We start from the raw sequence: 14,454 nt of genomic DNA, 5'->3' as shown, positions 1-14,454 counted from the left end.
ATCCAGAAGAGACAAACAAATCCACAGGGATAGAAAGTAAATTGAGGGTTGTTGGGGCTAGCAGAGGGGATTTGAAATGACTACAAATGGGTAAGACATTTGTGGAAAGTAAAAATGTTCTAGGATTAGTTTGTGGTAATGGTTTTGCAATTCTGTAAATATGCTAAAAACTACCCTCCCAAAAAAGACCTGTACATTATTTATGGCCTTTAAATTCTTTATGATAGTTTAAAATTTAGTGCTATCAAATTGAATGTACTAAACCAAGTTCCTAAACACTTTAAAACTCTTGATAAGCTAATTTTCTCTCCCTGGTTTTCTCAATATACCATGCTCTCTCTCTCTCTCTCTCTCTCTCTCTCTCTCTCTCTCTCTCTCTCTCTCTCTCTCTCTCTCTCTCTCTCTTCTCTCTCTTTTAACCTAGACAGCCATTCTGCTTTCTTCAGTTGTAAAGGCCATATTTATTAGAAGAAAATGTCCTTATTCCCTTGCCCTTTCCCCGTTTCACAAGTTGACCCTAGACAAATTAAGTGCAAACAACATTCTGTACTATAGGAAAGTTAAATTTGTAATCAATTCCTAGGTTTGTTGTTTGTACTGATGATAAGCAGGTCTTCTTGGATAATCCCACCACTTGTCTTCCTATGTGGAACTTAACTGATGATTTCAGTGAAAGGGCAAATACTGACAAAATAATACAGGCACTCTCTCATAAAATGTACTAGAAGACATGAAGAAACTAAGTTTTAAATTAGGATTTTATCCTCTAATTTTAATGTTCTTTCAGTTATGGAAAGTATGAAAACTATAGGAATACCTAATTTTTAAATAATAGCCTACTATCAATGTAAATCAGTAATAAATACAAATATATAGAAAATTAAAACAAAGGTGTGTTTTGCACTTTAAGTCCCTGTCTTGGGTCTTGAACTCAGAGTCAGGGCACTGTCACTGAGCTTTTGTGTTCAAGGTTAGTGCTCTGCCACTTGAAACTACAGCTCTATTTCCTGCTTTCTGTGACTGATTGTAGATAAGGGTTTCATTGATTTTCCTGCTGGGGATGGCTTCAAACCACAATTCTCAGAATTCAGCCTCCTGAGTAGCTAATATAACAGGCACAAGCCACCAGAACCTAGACAATGTACACATTTTAACTTAATATCCTTGTGAAGATCTTCAGTTAGTTCAAGATATGTTGGAACTTGTATACTTTGTTTATGCTCATCTATACCACGGAAATGTTCCTCAGTAAGCCTTATAGCACCTTATTGGACTGGTTAGCACAATATTTTTTTTTTTTTTTTTTGTCGGCCGTGGGGCTTGAACTCTGGGCCTGGGCGCTGTCCCTCAGCTCTTCAGCTCAAGGCGAGCGCTCTACCACTTGAGCTACAGCGCCACTTCCTGCACAATATTTTTGTACTAATAAAAATGCAGTTTTTTGTAGATATGGAAAACCATGGGACCTATGTTTCTTTGAGTCTGGCTTACTTCACTTAATATAATTTTTCCACGTCTTTCCATTTCCTAACAAATGGAGCAGTGCCAGTCTTCCTGATGGAGGCATAGAATTCCATTGTAGGTATATATCACATTTTCTTGATCCATTCATCTACTGAGGGGCATCTGGGTTGGTTCCATATCTTAGCTATGGTGAATAATGCTGTGATAAACATAGTTGTGCTGGTAGCTTTAGTATGGCCTTGTTTGTGATCGTTTGGGTAAATGCCTAAAAGTGGGATTTCTGGGTCATAGGGGAGCTCTATGTCATCTTTAGAGAAACCTCTATTGTTAGAACAAGCAGAAAAGTTCAAAAGCTATGTACAAATAACCATGTAACCTAATGCTAATTGAAATGAACCCCAAGATAGGGACACAAGAGGTTTTATCTTTGTTGCTGTTCTTAATGTACTTATAATGTACTATGTGATATTTTTTGTTTCTTTTGTATGTTCTTCCCCCATGATTTAACCCCTGTTGTTACTGTATTCTGGTGCCCTGCATCTTGTATATACATTTTTCTAATTTGGGGAGGGGAAGAGAAATAACAAAATGCTGAAATGAGGATACAGGATGACCCACTGTAACAATGAGATGTACAAGACAGTATGTTGAAAATGAACTTTGGCAGAGGGTGGCAAGGAGGGTAGGAGAGGGAAGGGAGGAGTTGAGGAAGTAGGGAGGAAAGGGATGGTAGGGGAAATATAAAGGAGGGTGTAACAATGCTCAATAGGAAATGGACTAATTACCTTGCTCATGTAACTGTAACCCCTCTGTACAGTATCTGTACAACAAAAAGTCTTTAAGTAGATGTACAAAGGATTTTCCTTCTACAAAAGAGTTTATGAATACAATGCATCATGATCAATGTTGTACATTTTTAATGACTTTTTTGGTCACTAAATTTTTGTAAAAGTTTTCTTTGGAAATAGTATGACAAGCTTACTGAAAATATAGATGCACTTAAATCTTATGGGACTTTAAAAAATCTACTTCATGTCCAAACACCATTCAAAATACTGAGTACCATTTATTCATATTTTTTCTGTGCTTATTCTGGGCTATGATCTTTTCACTCAAGGCTAGCACAGTACCACTAGAGCCATGGATCAAGTGTATGTGTATGTGTGTGGGGGTGGTATTTGTGTATGTGCATGTGGTAGTGGTGATACTTTGGCTTGAATGCTCAGAGTCAGGTTGCTTTCTTCCATCCAAGAATGAACTGAGTCTCAGCCTGGTATTATATAAAATAATTATACATATCAGCTTATTTGTGACATTAAACTGCAAGTGTTCTAGTACTGATTTGCAGGACTGTTGTCTAAATAATTCAGTAGTTACTTGATTTCTTTTTTTATTATTGTGAAAATAACGTATAGAGGGGTTATAATTACATGGACAAGATCACGAGTACATTTCTTATCAAGCATTGTTGTTACTTGATTTCTTTAGTGAATATTTTCTTTAAATTTTTACTTAACAGTTAATGAAGAACAAGAACTTATGAAAGAAATAAAAATTAATCTGTTAAAGCAAAATTAAGCAGAGGTAACTAATAAAGTTTGTATAGTTTCAGATAGATTTACATCTTAAAATGTACTAGGTTATATTTGCATTTGGAAGGGATAGCTCATGTATATGTTATTAGGAAACAGAAGTTTCATGATTGCTCTCTTACTCTGTTTTATAATGTAGAAATAGCTTTGTTTATAATGTAGAATGATGTCCATTCTGTTGGTAGTTTGGGAAAAGGTTTGGTTATTCAATTATATTTGCCTATCCATCCATCTATCTGTATGTCTGTTTGTCTATCTATATTAATGACCTCAATTCATTCATTAATTATTCATTCATTAATATTTTACAAAAATTCTGTGAGTCTAGATTTTATTTAAAATATATTTTTTCTCTAATACACACTGCCAATCCCATTTCAAAGATCTCATAAAAATTGACATCGACTTCTCTCTCCCTTTATACCCTTGTGATCTACTTAGTCCTTAAGTCTGGCCTTTATTGTCTGGTGAGGAGTTTATCCCTGATCTTAGAAAGTGCTCTGAGAAAAAGAGATTGATAATAGTAGAATTAATAGGATGGCCAGAGTTGAAAAAGTTTGAATGTTCATTATTCTGGGGAGGTAATAAGTTTGTGTAGAGATTTATGATGGGAAAGAAAATGGGACAATTATTTAGCAGGAAAAATGGAAAGAATTATTTTAGGGACTGATCGACATAGTCTTAACTGGAAAGAGACTGATTGATTACAGCTAAATTATGGTGTGAAGGAGAGTATGGCAACTCTTATCAAATGTGACATTATTTATTTATTTATTTATTTAGGTGCTGTTCCTGCCATTTTAACTCAGGACCTGGTCACTATCCCCAAGATAATTTTTCTCAAGGATAATGCTCTATCACTTATGCCACAGCACCACTTCTGGCTTTTTCTGAGTAATTTATTGGAGATAAGAGTTCCATGGATTTTTCTGCCCTGTCTGGCTTCAACTTCAAACCTCACTTCTCAGCCCCAGAATAGCTAGGATTACAGGCATGAGCCACCAGCAGCCAGATGAAGGTGGTTCTTTGGGAAAAAAAAAACCTGTTTTGTTTTGTTTTTTTACAAAAATGTTAAAAAGAATTAAAATGTAAATAGTAAATTTATTATCTTAACATAGTAAATTCATTTTTACAATTGGCTTTCCACTTCTTGAGCACATATATTTTTATTAGTTGTAACTAACCAAGTGTGTGCTCTTTTTAAAGAATTCTAGAATAATGGGTTTTCTTAATTATTATAAATGACTGTGTTTATTTTATGTACCATAATTTTGTGTATTTCTATGATGTTAAACTTTTTGGTTGTTTTTGTTTGTTGTTATAGTTGTTTTATAGACAACTCTATAAGTTTTTGACTGCTTTTATCAGGAGAATGTCAAAGAAATCCTTTGTGAGGACTCCTGTATATTGATACTAAAAACAGCCTATTTTTTCTGGCATAGTTTTCTTTTTTATTGAAATAGTGATAGTTTATATTGTGACATTTTTATTTATTATAATTCTAGAAAGGTTGTTTTTATCATTGTATTTGTTAGATGCATAATTCTTAAGTTACTTTTAAAAGATGTATTTGGCAAATTGCATTTGTCTTTTTCATGCCTAATTTAGGTCACAAACTATCTTGCTAAGTTCTAACAGGTCATTATGATGTCTCCTGAGTCTTTGTTTTCACATTCCCTAAATTACTAATTACCTCTCGCTTACATTTATGGCTTACTCTTCGTTGTAATGAAATCTCCTGGGCTGCCTATACTTCCCTATGTAGCATGCTTCTGAATTTCCAGTAAATGTGTGTAGGGATGTGAACCTTAGTACTATGTACTTTAGAGGTTCATATTTATGAAAGAGAATCTGTTCAGATACATGAGTATCATTGCATTACTTTTTTGGATCATTTACCTGACTAAGCTTTTCCCATTAGTGCATATGTTTTTTGTTGTTGTTTTTTGTCAGTTGCTGGGCTTGAACTCAGGGTCTGGGTGTTGTCTTGTTGTCCTTGAGGTCTTGTTACAAGCCAGTGCTCTACCACTTTGAGCCACAGCTCCACTTCCAGTTTTCTGGTGGTTAACTGGAGATAAGAGTCTGGAACTCTGCTGCCTGGGCTGGCTTTGAACTGTCATCCTTAGATTTTAGCCTCCTGAGTAGCTAGAATTACGGCATGAGCCACCAGCACCCAGCAGTGCATATGTTTTGAGAGGTGACTTGATATTATTGTGAACAATTGTGAACAATTGTCTTGCCATGTTGACAAGCAAACTATGACCTCTTCTAAAAAGCAAAAAAGACAAACAACTCCAAACCTGACATTAGGATCTGCAGGAACAGCTCTTCAGGTGTCTTTTTGCTTTACAGACAGTTTTCTTCCTGGGTAGAGATGGGGCAGACATTGCTAATATCCTAGAATTCTACTAAAAAAGTGAACAAATATCCTGTTTATATTTAAAAGAGGAAGACATACTGTTCCAAATGAAATGTACTCATTGACTTATGTAACTTTAATCCCTTTACAATAAGAATAAAAAAATTAAAAATTAAAAGAACAGCCTTGAAATACTTCCAAAAACAAACATGTCTCATAATTATTGTTTTATTAGATATGCTTTACTTTGTTATAAAATGAACAGTAATTGTCTGTTTAAATTTTACTGTACATGAAGCTATACAAAAGTTGATTTTTAGTGCTTTTCACACTCAATCACCATTGTTCTTTATTTTTTTACTAGCCAATGGTTTTTCAAAATAACACTTATCATTCTTCATGACTTAGGAGCCCTGCAATATATTTTTTTTTGGCCAGCTTGCCAACCTATTTTTTTTTGATCAGTTGTAGGGCTTAAACTCTGGGCTTAGGAGCTATCCCTCAGCTCTTCAGCTCAAAGCTAGTGCTCTACCACTTCCAGCTTTTTCTGCTTATGTGGTGCTGAGGAATCAAACCCAGGGCCTCATGCATGCAAGCCAAGCAATCAACCACTGAACCACCTTCCCAGCCCACCAATTTATTTAAATGTTTCACATTATATTCTTTTTATTTCTATTTATTTTTATTTTTTTATTTTTTATTGTGATTAAGTGATTACATAATTTCCCAAATTTCACAGTACTAGAGGATAGTGATGCTCAGTTAAAGTCACAAACACATTCTAACTTTCCTGGAGCAAATTGTCTATCACAGTCTATAACATTTATGAATTCTATGAGCTTGCCCTGCAATATTTTAAAAGTTGAGTTGAATTTAAATTATTACAGGTAAAGCTGATATAATTTAGCAAGAAATAATACCCCTCCATTCCTCCATTATATTTAAGGCTTGTCTTTGGTCATTATTTAATTCCTGCATCATTAAATGTGGTCTCTAGTTTGTCTGGGGAGAGAAGACATTGCTGTAAAAAAATGGTTTTCCTGCATTTTAGAAGAAATTTTAAAAATTATTTGTTATCAAAATATAGACTAGCATGTTAGGTTGCTAAAATTCTTAGTCTGTGAAGCTTGGACACTTGCACCGAGGGCATTTTAGAGGGTGGTATCCCTCAAATGCCCAAACTTCTTCCCATAAGGGAGGGTGGGTAGCTCTGCTTGCTTAAAGGAAATGAGTAGCCTTTCCAGAATAAGGCAAAATTTGAATTAAACTTAGCCAAATAGAGCTCTAGCTTGAAATTCATCCAGAATTTGAATCAGGTAGCAGTCTTTATAAACTTTGATCAGGAAACTTATATGAACTTCTATCAAGTAACAATAGTTATTAAGCAACTAGAAATAGTAATTAAGGCAAGTTTACCAGTAAAGGAAAAGTTCTTTTGTTTTGAGCTTCGTTTATGTGAAATAAACTTGATAACATTGGGGTCAGCAAGTTCAGGCAGAAAATGATGATAGAGGGCTGTTCCTTCAACAAAGATAGATTCTGCTCCAGCCAATACAGTACATAGCTGGTCCTTTGCTAGCCAGAGAAACAGCCACTGGGAGCTGTGACTCCAAGCTGGGCTCACTAATCACTGGCAGCAGTATCTTTATACAACCCTTACAATGCCTTCTTTGGATGGCCAGGCTTTAATTCTGAAGCATAATTACTACAAGGCAAACTACTTCCAGATTATATATTTTGAAAATGCAGAATGTAAAGCTTTTTTGTAATTTCTAACGGTCATAATTTTATAGAGTGAGGGCAGCACTATTCAATAAGCAGTGGGACAGATAAGGACAGTGACCACAGTTTTTCTTACTGTATCACAACCCTGCCTTTACATGCTCCTAGAGGATACAGTCATTGTCCTGTAAGATGTAAAAGCATCCCTTTCAGGCCAAAACTACTGTCCATCATAGAGGATGGAATCTCTGCCTTCTCAGGTTTCCCTTTCAAGCAGGTGGGTGAGCTGGAATGGGTGAGTCTCAGGAATGGATATTGGGACTTGGAAGAACCTCTCAGTTACCAGCTGGTGTTACCTGAGACTCTGAGGTAGCTAGAAGCTTTCTGGTCACTATCCATTTCCACACGCCTTTCAAGACTTCCTTGAACTTTTCAGACATCTGTAGGAAAATGTGAGGATTTCCCAAAAAGATGGAAAACATCAGCACTTGAGCCAGGGCTATGAAACCTTGTGATGTTGATGGCCCTTTAGCCTTTAGATGCCACACCCACAGCCAAGGCACAGAAGAGCAGAGGTGATTTCAGTGCTCAGCCTCATCACTGTGAGTTGCTTTCAAGGCATCTGGCTTCTAAGGTTTTGAGTCTTAATTCTTCTTTTTCTACATTGGCCATAAGCTCTCCAGAAATAAAAGCTGGCCAGAAGTGATGGGAGGCAAAATATCTGGAGATTGTAAGTTACTTGACATTGAAATAAACCCTTCAGACACAGCTGGTATGTTCATGAGGCACATTTCCACACCTTTGTAATGCCCAGGTTCTAAGAAACTATTCTGGTGAGAGTAAAGATGGGCCATTGATAAATGGCTCCCAGAACGGACAGCATGGAGCATTCATGCATATGTACTTGCCTGGTTGGTCACTCGCAGACATGAAGCATGCTTTAGACAGCTACAACAATTGTGAGGCTCTTCACTGGCATGCACATGTAGATGAACCAGTAAGAAGACTTGTAGACAAAGCCGCCTACATCCCAAATGTCTTTGGAGTATGCTATAGTAGTGCAGAAAACAGCTGGAGGAAGAGATCAGCCAGGCTGAGATTCAGAATCAGAGAGTGGATCAAGCTTTCCCTTTCAAGCACTTTGAAGGAGGCTGGCAATCACACATAGATTCCCCCACGAAGTCCACTGGGCAGACAGCCACCAATACAGCAGGGACGATGGTCCTCCAGTTCTTGGAGTCAGAGGACAGTTACCCTCTAGCAAGGCAGAGGTGAGCCAAGGATGAATTCAGGATGATGGAGTCAGAGTATGTGTCAGAATCACCTTTTCCATGCCACACTACTGCACAGATGATAGCTTCTTATTTAAGTGGGTCATTCTGCTTGCTCTTTAGTACAACATACTACAAGTGTGGTTGTTAGTGTCAAATGACACTTCTGGATTTTCTTGTTCCCTGAGAGCAGAATGTAGAAGGAGGTTGACTGCCAAGCTCTTCTCTGCTGCAGACTCTATACCTGGGACCAGTGAAAGACAGCCACCGGGGTGCATGGTTGCTGCTCATTAGCAAATTAGTACAAAATACCAACCCCGTGCAACAGTGAACACATACCCATAAATGATAAAGGAGAACTCATGTGTAAGTGAGGCATGTTTTTTTGTAGATTAACAAGAAATGAATAGAGCTAATTGCAATTATTTCCAACCAGCTGTTTCTGCAACCTTGGCTGTGGGCTGTAATTCAGTAAACACATCAGAATCTCGAGTATGGTTGACCTAGTAGGTCTTGGCTAGGATTTGAGAATTTGCCTTGGTAAAATGTTCCCACAGAGTTTTAATGCTGCTGGTTTGGGAGACCTCATTTAGACCCAGTGCTGCTGCTCCTTTTATCATCAAATCACATCTGTCTGATTATTATCTGACTCATAGCAGGCACAACTGGATAACTTTTTATAAGGCAAGAGAAGAGCACTTGTCTGGCAACTAGAAGGCCCTCAGTTTGGTCCTGAGCTTAGAAAAAATGGTGGAAAGAAGTCCTATGAAGTATAATTATGGATGATGTAAATGTAGACAATTATGAGATTCTTAGAGTTAATTTCAGAGCTCTGAATTACAGCTGGTTTATGTTCTAAGCAGACTTTCCAACAAGTGAAGGCCATCAAGTGATTGCTTTTCAGATAATTCCTTATTTACTGAGACAAAAACAAAAGAAAAAACAAGTCCTTATTTTTTATGTTGAGGACATTAAAGAGAATGATATTTGAAACTGGGGAAACGTTCAGAAAGAAATTATTCTAGGACCAGAATAAAATTGAAAGATGCACAAGACAGTAAAAAATCTGGAGGGGATTAAGGGCATTAGAATTGTTCACAGGAAGGAGTTGATGACTCTCAAAATGAGTATAGAAACTATCTTAGAAGAAAATCATGTTCTCCATCCAGTAGTATGTTGTATGGCATCTGTCCTTTCCCATGAGTCAGCTATAGTGAATTGTGCTGCAGTTAACACTGTACTCACATAGTTTTTTAAAAATTTAATTTCATTGTCAAGGTAATGTTCTAATGGGTGATAGTTACATAAATAAAGCAGTGAGTACATTTCATGTCCAACTTGCTACCTCCTCCCTCATTCGACTCCAAAGTTCCCTCCACCATCAATTCACCACCCAGCATACCATTTTTATACTCTAACTTACATGCCATTGGATAAATGTCCAAAAGTAAGGGGTTGAAGCATATGGGCTTTTTTTTATATTTTTGAAAAATTTCCATACTGGTTTCCATAGTGGTTGCACTAACTTATATTATTACCAACATTGTATTAAGCTTCTTTTTCCACTCATCTTTGACAGCACTTACTATTGTTTGTGTTCTTGATGATGGCTATTCTGACAGGAGTGACATGCATTCTCTGTATTGTTTTCATTTGCCATGTGCTTTATCACCTAGGATGTAGAACATTACTTCATGTACTTAGGAAACATGGTTTGGTTTATGGAGGTTTAGGTTTTGTTTTTTGTTTTTTGTTTTTGTTTTACATCTCCTGTGCCTTTTTGGTAATTAGACTCTCATCAAAATTACCATTAGTAAAGATCATCTAAAAAGTTGCTCTAATGCTACTCTGCGGTGTAAACTTAACCCTGTAACACCAGATACAAATAAGAAAATGTTAAGAAGAATAATCAGGACGAGGTGCACCCAGCTCAGAGCCATCCTGTGCTGCTGGCAAGGTCTAAATAGGATCCAGACACAGGACACGACAGTCTTTTCTGGTGCCAACACCAGCGAGGGGCAACGGGGAAGACTGTGCGAGCTAAAACTCCAGCTGACTGCTTTTGGCCTGCTGGTCCTTGCAGAGTGTTTCACATGTTTTGAATAAAGGCACCACATGCCCACAGTCTGCATGCACATTCTTGTGGCACCTGCTGGGTGGCATCACTCTCCAGGGATTCTATTCTTGTCACCATCAGCAAATTCTTCCCAATGCTGAAAAGGTCAAAGAAGCTTTTGTGCCTACTACAAGCACCACATGTCATGGCTGTAACAGCCCCAGCTCCCAAAGCTCCACCATGGACAGTCAAAGCCATCTCCCCATCTGCTCAGACGCCCAGGAGCCAGGGAAGGAAGTGGAGGCTGACAAGCCCACAGCTAGTCCCCCAGCAAGCCATGCTCCACCAAAGACACCTGCTCTGACAGCCACCAAGAGGAAAACATCCCTGCCATCAGATCTTCCCCTGCAACTACCACTGCTGCGGCCTCTATCCTGGGGTTGAGGTGAGCTCCCCCCTCATGAGAAACTTCCTTCTCTTGAACTACAGAGAGACCTGGCATTTGTGAGGACAGTCTGTGTCCTAAGAGGCAAATTTGTAATACAGAAGCCAGGATAGACCAGAGGCAGTGACACATGGCAGTGCCACCGTGTCTGCCTCTTCTTTTTACTCACTTGATGCAGGGTCTTGGTGTCCCTACCTACTCTCACTGCAAACATTGCAGCTCTTCCCACCACTCTGAATGCTACTGGGGGCCACAGCCTGAGAGCAGACTTATCAAACCCTAAAGAGGGACTGACACCTAAAATCCCCTGTGGCCGTTTGTCTGCCACTACTGACTATGCTCCTCATAAAACCACTGCTTCTACTTTGGGGGTTCTAAAGAATGAGAATGAAGGCCATCCTCTTGGATCAAAAGCTCCAACCCCTTCTAATTCTGTCTTCCCCATACCTCTTCCCTCTGGACTTTCGTCTCTCTTGAACAATGGAATCCCTTGTCCTTATGTATGTAGATTCTCCTCTTCCTCTTTACTTCTCTACCACCCTCATGTAGTTCTAACATCTATGAAGTGTTTGAGCAGAGACACCACCATGGTTTTTGTTAAGCTTTCTCCCAGGTATCCTCTTGTTTGGCCATGCAGATGGCTACATATGATGACATTGTTGACATGGATACAACACCGTGTCTAAGGCAATCATTTTTACATCTCTTCCATTTTCTAGCACCAACTCCTATCCATCTCCCCAAGCCCCGTGTAGCCTGCGGTAGGGACACCTTCTGAATGGGTTAGTACCTACCAGACCACCTACACCCCACCCCTATCCATTCCCCCAGGTCCCCTACATCCTGTGCCAGGAGTATCTTCCAAACGGACCAGTCCCCACAAACCTCCCTCCACCCCAAACTTATCTCTTTCCTCTGGTCCCCTGTAGCCTGGACCAGGGGCAATTAAGGATGAGGCAAATTCTCACTAATCCACTTCAACCTACGGTCCCCTATCCTTCTCTAGGTTTTAATTAACCCTTTGTGCCTTAGAACTGTACTTGGTGCACCAATGTCATCCCTAATGTGCTGCAGCACAGTGTGCCTATTCCCGTCTGCAGTTCCTTCTGCCCTTTCCAACGTGGGCTCAGTCACTGTCCCTATTTCTAGAGGCAATGCCTCCTTACCAGCTAAACAGCCCATGGATGATGGTGATGCTATGGATACAACGCCACCTTCACAGGCATCATTTTTTCATTATTCTGTCTCAATGAGTAACTACTCTGCATTGAACCAGACGCCTCTTGCTTTTGATACCCTGCTACATAGTGGCATAATTTCTACCATGAAAGGATATGCTAATTCCAGTTTACAGTCCCAGTTTATGCAGGGACCAAACCACAATACTGGAAATCTTGCCAATACGAGAGCCATTCCTCACTCCACACTAGGGGTCTCTAATGGACAATGTAACAATAGTTGCCTTCGGAGTGTCCCAGCACTCATAACACCACCAGCTGATGGCCTAACTGCTCCTCCAGTGCAACTACCCAGAAATACCACCATACAATCCAACCACATGGCCATCACATTGTTGTCCTCTGCAGTGAACCCTGAAGTCATCACTCTACAAGGCTCTTCTTGCAACTCTCAGTGTGCTTTGTACACTGCCACACCTACAATAGGTAGTATGAAAATCCCCACGTTGACAGGCTGTGGTGACACTAATTCACCAATACACAAGGCTGCTCCTGGCATATTGCCTGTCATGGGAAATAGATCTAGTTCCACCAAATTCAGGACACTTGCGGTTTGGTATATCCTCCAAAGGCTCACATTCAGATGCTAGAGCATCGCATGTCAAGTGCAGGCTTCAATTATAAATGTAGACTCATCCAACTTTCTCAAAGGATTCATTGTGATTCTTCTCTTCCCTTTACACTGCTGGACATGACGATATCTTCTCATAGTGTGACTGATAGGGCAGGACATTCCTTTGGACAGTATAAAAGAACTATGTGTTACTCGCTGGTCCTCCTGTATGGCTTGAGGACCCTACCTTGAACACTCAGCTGGTTATCAATAGCCATAGAACTAGTAACAGAATGAATTTCTTTTTTCTATAGTGAATTTCAATATCCCTTTTATTTACCCCATTAAATAGAGAAAAACCCAGTATTCATTTAAAAAATAAAAGTTAAAGTGAGTTTAGTGTAATTAAATGATTTGTCACTCTCTTTGGGGGTTTATATCAAACCTTAGAGCTTCTACAAACATGAAAACCATAAATTTGAGTGTGAATCAGAATAGTGAATGGTCTATACAAATGGTTAAGAAAGAAAGCAAATCAACATGGAAACAGAGCTTTAAAGTGAATATAAAAGAGCATATTCAAAAGAAAACATGGATTTCCACGTCTCTTCAAACCTAATTGTTAAGGAATTGCAAGGGAATTTGTTCCTTAGACCTGTGAACATGCACAGGTATTTGTGCATGTTCAAGGAACTCCCTTTTCTTATATATTTTATTATCTTTAAGCAGTTGTACAAAGGAGTTGCCATTCCACAATGCAGTTTACAAATACAGTGCATCTTGATCAATGTCACCTCTTTCATCATTCTCCTTCATCCCTCCCAACCCAAAGTCACTTTCAATTTTATGAAATATGCATTGACTTTTTTAATTGTAAAAATAGTGTACAGAGGGGTTACAGTTACATGAGTAAGGTAATGAGTACATCTCCTATCAACATCTCATTGATATGACCCAGCAATCCCACTTTTAGGCATTTACCCAAATGGTCACAAACAAGGAAATACAACAGCTACCAGCACAACTGTGTCTACTGCAGCATTATTTACCATAGCTAATATATGGAGCCAGCCCAGATGCCCCTCAGTAGATGAATGGATCCAGAAAATGTGATATATATGTACAATGGAATTCTATGCCTCCATCAGAAAGAACAAACAGAGACAGTGAGGAACAACAGACAAAACATGAGAAGAAAGTCCTGGAGATGTGGGAGATTATTATTCACTAATTAAAACTCATTCTCAAAATGTTATGAACACAAAAGAGTAATGATAAGCAAAGCTATGTAAGAAAACTCAAATGGGGAATTTAACAATGACTGGATTTAAGAGGGTTAGACCTTGTAGCAGTGGTATTCACTAGACACTATGTTGAAAATGAACTATTCAGACCAGGCACTGGTGGCTCACGCCTATAATCCTAGCTACTTAGGAGGCTGAGATAAGTGAGGATCACAGTTCAAAGCCAGCCCAGGTAGGAAGGTCCATGAGATTCTTATCTCCAATTAACCACCAGAAAACCAAAAGTGGCCCTGCGGTTCAAGTGGTAGAGCACTCGCCATGAGCTGAGAGTTGAGGGACAGTGCCTGGGCCCAGAGTTCAAGCCCAACAACTAACAACTACAATAAAAAAATGAACTGTACAACTTAAGGCTGGGGACAGGAGGGAAAAACTGGGATAGAACAAAGGAAGGGGTGATGCTATTCAAAAAGAAATGTATCATTTCCTGAGTTGTGAAATGGAAACCTCTCTGTA

At 38.8% G+C, this 14,454-nt stretch overlaps 1 pseudogene; it reads right to left on the bottom strand.

The window, feature by feature from the left end:
- Positions 1-7,436: 7,436 nt before the first annotated feature.
- On the bottom strand, positions 7,437-8,683 carry LOC138834946 (probable G-protein coupled receptor 151; annotated as a pseudogene).
- Between the last annotated feature and the right edge of the window lie 5,771 nt (positions 8,684-14,454).

The sequence above is a fragment of the Dipodomys merriami genome, unplaced genomic scaffold (assembly GCF_024711535.1).
Source record: "Dipodomys merriami isolate MVZ:Mamm:240054 unplaced genomic scaffold, mDipMer1.0.p SCAF_22, whole genome shotgun sequence".
Lineage (NCBI taxonomy): Eukaryota > Metazoa > Chordata > Mammalia > Rodentia > Heteromyidae > Dipodomys > Dipodomys merriami.
This window is presented reverse-complemented; position numbering and strand designations above follow the sequence as displayed.